Consider the following 7,833-nt stretch of genomic DNA (forward strand, 5'->3'; position numbering starts at 1 on the left):
TAATATATGGAGCCTATAACCGGATGCTTTCTGGTGTGTGTGTTTGTGTGTGTGTGTGTGTGTGTGTGTGTGTGTGTGTGTGTGTGTATGAGAGACAGAGAGAGAGACAGAGAGACAAAGACAGCGACAGAGAGACAGAGTTTGGGGGGAAAGAAAGGGAGGAAGGCAGGGAAAAGATTATAAAAGGGGATAGTGGAAGAAGCCAGTAGGGGAATGGGATGACATCAGTTGTTTATTGAAAATCTTAGTGCTGTGTTGGGCAGTATCAGAAAGTAGGGCCAAAGATATTCTCTCTGTGGTTTTCTGTCTTTGTCTCTGTCTCTGTCTCTGTCTCTGTCTCTGTCTCTTCTGGGCAAAGTGAGTTCTAATGTCATCTCAATGTGTGGCTATGGATACTACATTTACATGAGTGTTAAGTTGGTTTCATGGCAGGAACATTGAACTTGGCATTAAGAAAACTGATTTTGAATCCCAATGTTGTCTTTTTCTAACTTGTGATTTAGACACATCAAGTCACTTAACCTCACTGGAGGCTCAGTATTCTCATAGAAGGCATTACATAAATGTTAGTTTTAATTATTCTGTTGTCATTGTTGTTGTTACTATTATTTCTTTTATCTGAGAATCAGATAATGTGGCTAAAATACATCACAGTTTTTTTGGGTGGTCCTAGTTCAACTACATTTGCATAAAGAATGCTGATTTTGGAACTAGAAGACCTGGGTTCAAATCTCAGTGTTGCTATTCTATCTTCAGCTCTAATCAATTCAATTCAACTAATATTTATTAAGTATCTACTATATGCCAGACACCGTGCTGAACTTCCTTATTGCGGTAGGGAAGGAAAGAAGAGGAAGGATGGGTTGAATTAAATGAACACTAAAGTCCAGGGCTATAATTAGGAATAGCTGCACCAATTTGGAGTTGGGCATGGTATAGAGGACAGTGAAACCATTAGTATAGTCTGACCTTTGCTCCCCTAAAGGTTGGAGGAATAATAGCTGTGCCACAGTCATACAAACCAGAAGACATGCAGGGGTATGATTGTTAGAGGGTGGAAGCATGCCTCTCTTATGTTGCTGCACTGTTTTCCATCTTCATGCTCCTGCTCTGTTAAAGCCTCTTTCAGTTCCATATGAAATGAGCTCTTTCTCTACAACACCTCCCAGTACAGCTGTGCACAGGGTGACTTCCAGCTTCTAGACTTCAGCACCCAGTACAAGGGCTACAGGCTCCTTATGAACAAGCCTCTTTATTTCAGGAGCTTAAACTGAGAAAAATACCCTGCAGGTCTGCTATGTTTTGGTTTGGTTCAATAGCTTTCAGAAGATGTATAATAAAGAAAATAGTATCTCTCTATAGTACTCCATGGGTTACAAAGAGGCAGGTGTGGCTTAGTGGAAATACTCTGGATCTGGAGTCCAATTTTGTTTTGTTTTGTTTTGTTTTTGCAGGACAATGGGGGTTAAGTGACTTGCCCAGGGTCACACAGCTAGTAAGTGTTAAGTGTCTGAGGCCAGATTCGAACTCAGGTACTCCTGACTCCAGAGCCGGTGCTTTAACCACTGTGCCATCTAGCTGCCCCACAGGAGTCCAATTTTGGCTTTGAGTACTGGCTGTGTTGATCCTGGGCAAGTCACTTAACTTCTGAGTGCTCCCAGTCAATTCTCTAAAGGTAAGTGACAGAGTAGCTACCAGCCTATGCCGATAGAGGTACTTCTTCCCTAAGGGCCCCTCACAGAGATGAAATCACAGGTTTTATTATACAGACACACAAACACATACACAGTTTAAAATTGCATTGAGACTTTTGGAACATGCTGTCTACAAAATATACCTACATAAATTTGTATACAGATATACAAACACTTGTATCAACTAATCAATTCAACAAACACTTATTAAGCAAGTACTGTGGTAAGTCCTAGGGAAAATAGTCCCTGCACTCAAAGAAATCAATCAAGCAATTAACATTTTTTAAGCACCTACTATGTGCCAGCTGCTGTTCTAAGTGCTTGGAATACAAAAAGAGGCAAAAGACAGTTCCTGTGCTGAAGGAGCTCAGGGAAGACCACATGGAAACAAATATGTACAAAGTAATCTATATACAGAATGAACTGGAAATAATTAATAGACAGAAATAAATTAAGACAGGTTGGGAAAAGCTTCCTATAGAATATGGGATTTTAGGTGAGACTTAAAGGAAATCAGGGAAGATAGTATGGAGATGTGAGGAAGGCAAACATTTGGGGAGTGTTAGCTAGGTGGCTCGCTACAATATTGGGGCAAGGAAGGAGACCAGCAGCCTCCCTCAAAACAGAGCAGGATTTATTTAATAAGAACGAACTTAAAAAAACACAAACAGGATCAGTAGGATCAAGGAAAAGGGAATAAAATGGGGAAAGGGAACAACCTGAACAACACCACTGCCCAAGAATCAGCTGAGAACACACAACAGCGTCCTGTCCCTTTCCAGCTTCACACTAGAATGGCGAAAAACATCCCTCCTTCCCAGCAGACCCCAGCCTGACCACACACAGCCCCCAACCAATTGGCTGGCGACTCTGACAGTCACATGACTGCCCTCACTAGGCTTCCAATCATTATAATTTTGCCAGGCCCATGTAGCCATCAGCGAGTGGTGATGACGTGAGGTGCCAGCGCCATGGCGACTACAACCAGTGGGTGGAGCACTGTTCAGTTTGCAGAGCCCACGCTAGTGAGCGCCAAGGTGTTTTTTTTTTTTTAACTCTTGCCAAAAGATGGGGTCATAAAAACCTCAAATAATAATTAATTCTTTACAGTCACTGAATGGAAGAGCACACAGGGGTAACAAAGAAGATCATGGCAGAAGGCATTGGAGTGATAGTAGATGAGGAAAAAGGGAGAAAAGGGAGTTCTTGACAAATCACCTCTTTTTTTCCCTGTAAAAAATGAGAGGTTCTCAGCTCAGAGAATAGTAGGAGGAGGAGCCATAGGAGAGGTGAAAAGGTTTGGAAAAGCTGCTATGGAGGGTATGATAGTGAGGGCATAAGGTAGTATAACATTTGCATGATTTTCTCCACTTTTGTTCAGCAGCAAGTATATAGAATTGAGGACAGTGAATAGGGGGAATGATACAGGGCTGAGGTTTAGCAGAGTATAATTAATTATTTGATAAAGGGTCTGGAGAATCAAGAGAGGAAGACTGGATAGAATTGTATTGGTTCACCAATGAGTCAAGATAGGGAAGAGAAGAGAAAGTGACTGGTACAGATGAGATATGCTGGGAGAGAATTGATGGTCATGGTATGAATGATGGGTAGGGTTTTGTAAGCAAAGGCAGAAGAATAGTTGAAAAGGCAAGAGGTTATTGTTGGATAAGGGAATTCCGGAATTCTTGATTTCATCTGTGAGTGGCAAGATCAAAGTTATGACCATCTTTGTGTTTGGCTGAGATGGAATGAAGGAATAGCTCATGAAAAGTGAGTAGTTTGAGGAACTGAGTGGTTTTAGTGTTTAAGGGAGTGTTAATATATATGTTGACATGTTCTAGTATGTATGCAGTAGTTGGAGAGAAGAGAGAAATTGTGAGGCATATACTAAACTCATTGAGAAAGGAAGGGAAAGGTCTGGAAGTCTGCAAATAACAACTACCAGAATTTTGATTGGGTGGTAGAGATGAATATCATGAACCTCAAAGGAAGAGAGTTTGTTGAGGGATAGTAGAGAAACTGGAAATGGCAATGGGGAGCAAGAAGTATTCCAACTCCCCCACTTTAACCAGTGAGCTGAGGGTAGTAAGTGAAGGTGTAATCAGTACTAGAAATAACCAAGGAAGTTATGTCACCAGGGGAGAGCCAGGTTTCAGTAATAGCTAGAAGATGGAAGTAGTAGGAGAGGAAAAAACGTAAAATGAAGGGAAGTTTGTTTTCAATGGAAGAGGCATTCCACAGGGCATAGCGGAAAGGCTGGGTGTTATTCAGTTGAAACTTTAGGATGGGGAGGTAAGAGGATGGGAATGAGGAATCAATTTAGTTGGGGTGGGGAATAGGGTCCAGATGATGATCTACAGGAGTTTGGAGTCACTGAGATATGAAGGAGATGACCAGAAGCACAAATGTTCATCATTGAGGAGAGGGTGTCATTCCTTATTCCACAGGAAGTTGGAAATCGGGTTGGACACAATTGCGAAATAAAGTGGGAACACACAGTCAGATGGTCAGAAGGGAAGCCTCATTTCACTACTCCTCTTCCCACCGAAGACTGGAGGTTAGGCTGGAAGGGGTGAATCAAATGATGGAAGTTCAACTTGCACAACCAGAGAAAGAAGTCCCATTTCTCTACAAACTTCTCTTCCTCTTTCCTCAAAGTAAAGACAGTAGGAGATGAGAGAAAAGCTGAGGTCAAATGAAAGGTTTCTCTACATACTTGTCAGTAGATGGCAATAACAGTGGGAGGTGGAAGTTGACCAGTGCTGGCAATGATGAAGGTCATTGATTTGGGTCAGATGGTAGATGCCCAGCCACATTCCTAGTTAACTTGCCTCAGGGGACATGCACCCAGCAGATGGAAGGCACAAGGTCAGAAGAGATTTGGTGCCTCCTCTCACCTGAGGAGGCTGGAGATGAGGTAGCAGCAGGGAATTATATTCTAAACATTATTGTTCCTTTTTTGAAGTCCTCTTTTGATGCCTTATTGTGCTATGGAGGTAAGTTTAGAACCTCAAACTCTGTGCCAAAGGGAACCTGCTTTAGCAGTTATTGGGTTGGAATGGTTAGTAGGGATCTAGGTCACCTACTGTATGTCTATCATCTTTCTATCAGAGCTCAAATGTAAAGAGGATTATTTCTCAAAGGCTGGCCAATCAGTTGATGGTTTTTGAGATTTTTTATTTTTTGTTTTTGCTTTGTTTTGTTCTGTTTTGGCTAAAACAACCAATAAAGATTCACTAAGGTTTGGAAGGGTTTAATGTATGTTGGTGTTGGGAGTACTTTCATTGGCAAAATCAGTTTTATTGATATTAGAAGAATGTTTATGGGGCGGCTAGGTGGCGAAGTGGATAAAGCACTGGCCCTGGATTCAGGAGTTCCTGAGTTCAAATCCAGCCTCAGACACTTAACACTTACTAGCTGTGTGACCCTGGGCAAGTCACTTAACCTCATTGCCCCGTAAAAAAAAAAAAAAGAAATTAAAAAAAAAAAAAGAAGAATGTTTACCTGTTGAGGGCAGGGATGTCTTCTCACTTTTGTATGTGCTTCACAAGAGCCTAGCACAGAGCCCTGTATTTGGTAGTAACTTAATAAATATTTGATTGATTGATTATTAGAAATGTAGAGAAGTAATTGATTAGAGTATTACAGTTGTAATGGATGCCTGAGGTATAGTGTGTGGGCTGGGAGAGAGCAGATAAAAGAGTTATTCCTAAGGTATAATCAATAGTTCTCAATGACTGACTGAATGTTGGGGTGAAAGAAAAGGAAGAGTTAAAGTCTGTGGTAAAAAAAATATGAAAGTTTTTTTAACAGTCAGTTAGGATAAATGAAAGATGCCAGTTTTTTGAAGGACCACCCTTTTGGGGAGGAGACCAATGGCATGAGCTACGCACGCCAGTGTGCCTGCTGCGCATGTCAAACTGCCTGCTACGCACTCGACTTCCGGGGTGCGAGCTTAAAAGACAAGGAGAGAACGGAAGTGGAGTTTTTTCCTGCTCTGCTGGTCTCCTGACTGCGCTGCACAGATGGTCTCTCTCTCTCCAAAGGTGGCCTTCGGTTTTGGTGAGTTTTTATAAGAAATATAGACTAAACTTAGACTTAAGACGATTTGTATTGTGTTTCTACTTTCCTATCCTTCTAATCAACATCACCTTGTGACTACCATAACAATGAAAGGTCTATCTAGAAAACCAAAAGCTTCTTCCATTTACTAGTCTGGGAGATAAATTAAGGGAAAGGTTAAGTAGGGGAGATTTATGATCTAATATCCAATTTTAAATCTCACAGTTCAAACCAAGAATTTAAGCCTGGGCTGCAGAGAGAAGCATAATGCCATTAACAGGAACAAGGAGACAAGGAAGAGGTCCCCTTTGGAGCTGAGGGATGGTGCTAAAATCAGCTGTGAACATTCTGAGTTTGACTTGCTAGAGGAACATTTTGGGACATATCTAATCATCTCTTGGAAATGACTTGGGGCATAAATTGTAGCCCTGGAGCAGCTAGGGTCCTACAGCAGCCGGCCCAATAACCATTCCTGCCTTCCAGTCCCTCATTTCCCCATCAACCTCTGCTCAAGGGCACTCACTGTTATCCAGGAAGAAAACCGATCCAAATGTGCTTTGGGGCCCGCAGGGTGTGAGGAGATGTTGTGCAGATACAGTTTCAACTAGTAGCATCTCGGTATTTCTAGAAATGCAATATGCCTGGTGCCATTGCAACAACCTGGCTGCCCCATTGCCTTCAGAATAAGAAAACTGAAGTATATTTTTAAAGACTTGGACAGGTGTCCCAAAAGGGTCACTGTTCTGGCCCTTCACCTTCCAGGCCTTCATGCCAAGGGGCAGGGGCAGATTCCATGAGCAGACACTGCCTCCTATTGGCTACCTCATTTCCCTGGTCGTCCTATCTCATGACAAAGGAGTTAAGGGGGAATTTGCAGGCTTGCTTGTGAAATGCAGCTCTGAAAATCCATTGAATAGATAGATAATTTTGATCTTCTACTGGCTTCTTTCTAAAGCTATGAATTATCCACATAGTTACCTCAACACCCCATCCCTTTGCTGGCATGTTCTTGTTATTATTCAGTCTTGTCTGACTTTTTGTGACCTCATTTGGGGTTTTCTTGATAGAGATAATGAAATGGTTTGCCATTTCCTTCTCCAGCTCATTTTACAGATGAGAAAACTGAGCCAAACAGGGTTAAGTGACTTGTCCAGGGTCACAAAGCTAGCAAGTTTCTGTGCCTGGATTTTGAACTCAAGTCTTCTTGATTCCAGGCCCAGCATTCCATCCATTGTATCACCTAGCTGCTTCCCTTTGTTAGCATAGACAGGGTCTTTTACTTCTACCTTATTAAGGATAACTCAATCAACAGAGTCAGATTTTCTTGGTGGGAATCTCTGCCTTTCCATTTATTCTCTTCATTTCATTTTTGTTATGAGACCATGGGTAAGAAAAGTATTATACACAATTGGAGTCCACATGTACCTAAAATAGGTAAAAAAAAAAAAAGAGGGGGGTGGGGCAGTGAGTAAGGGAAAGCATGAAGAAGGAAGGGAAGGGGAAGTTCAGACAGGAAGCAACAGAGATGCACAGAGAAAGAGGTAATGAAGGGAGAGACAGAAGACCAACATAGGAAAAAGAAAGAGGAAGGTAAAGAAAGGGAGAGAAAGAGAAGTAGAAGGGAATGAAAAAAAGAGAGGCAGAGACAAACACTGATGCAGATAGGCAAACAGAGAAAGGTTGTGTCTGAGAGGGAGATAGAGGCAGAAGAAAAGAGAGACAGTCTGAGACAGAAGCAGACATACGCACACACACACACACAGAACAAGGAAGAGGAAAGGAAGGAGGAGAGAGGGAGAAGGAAATGGGAAGAGGACAAGGAGAAAAGTTAGGGAAAGGGAGAAAGGGAGAAAGAGGGGGTGGAAAGAAAGAGGAGAGTTAAGTAGAGGGAGCAAGAGAGGAGGGTGTTGTCTCACTCTGATCATACAGTCATACACCTATCGTACAACTGTCAACAGCATCTTTCTGTGTGCATTTGGCATGTGGTCTGAAGTACAGGCATGATACTCACTTGATGACCACAGAGTAAGCCTCCTTTCACCAACTACAGGATGACTTCAGATAGGGGAGTGGGTCG

The sequence above is a fragment of the Dromiciops gliroides genome, chromosome 2 (genome assembly GCF_019393635.1).
Source record: "Dromiciops gliroides isolate mDroGli1 chromosome 2, mDroGli1.pri, whole genome shotgun sequence".
Classification (NCBI taxonomy): Eukaryota; Metazoa; Chordata; class Mammalia; order Microbiotheria; family Microbiotheriidae; genus Dromiciops; species Dromiciops gliroides.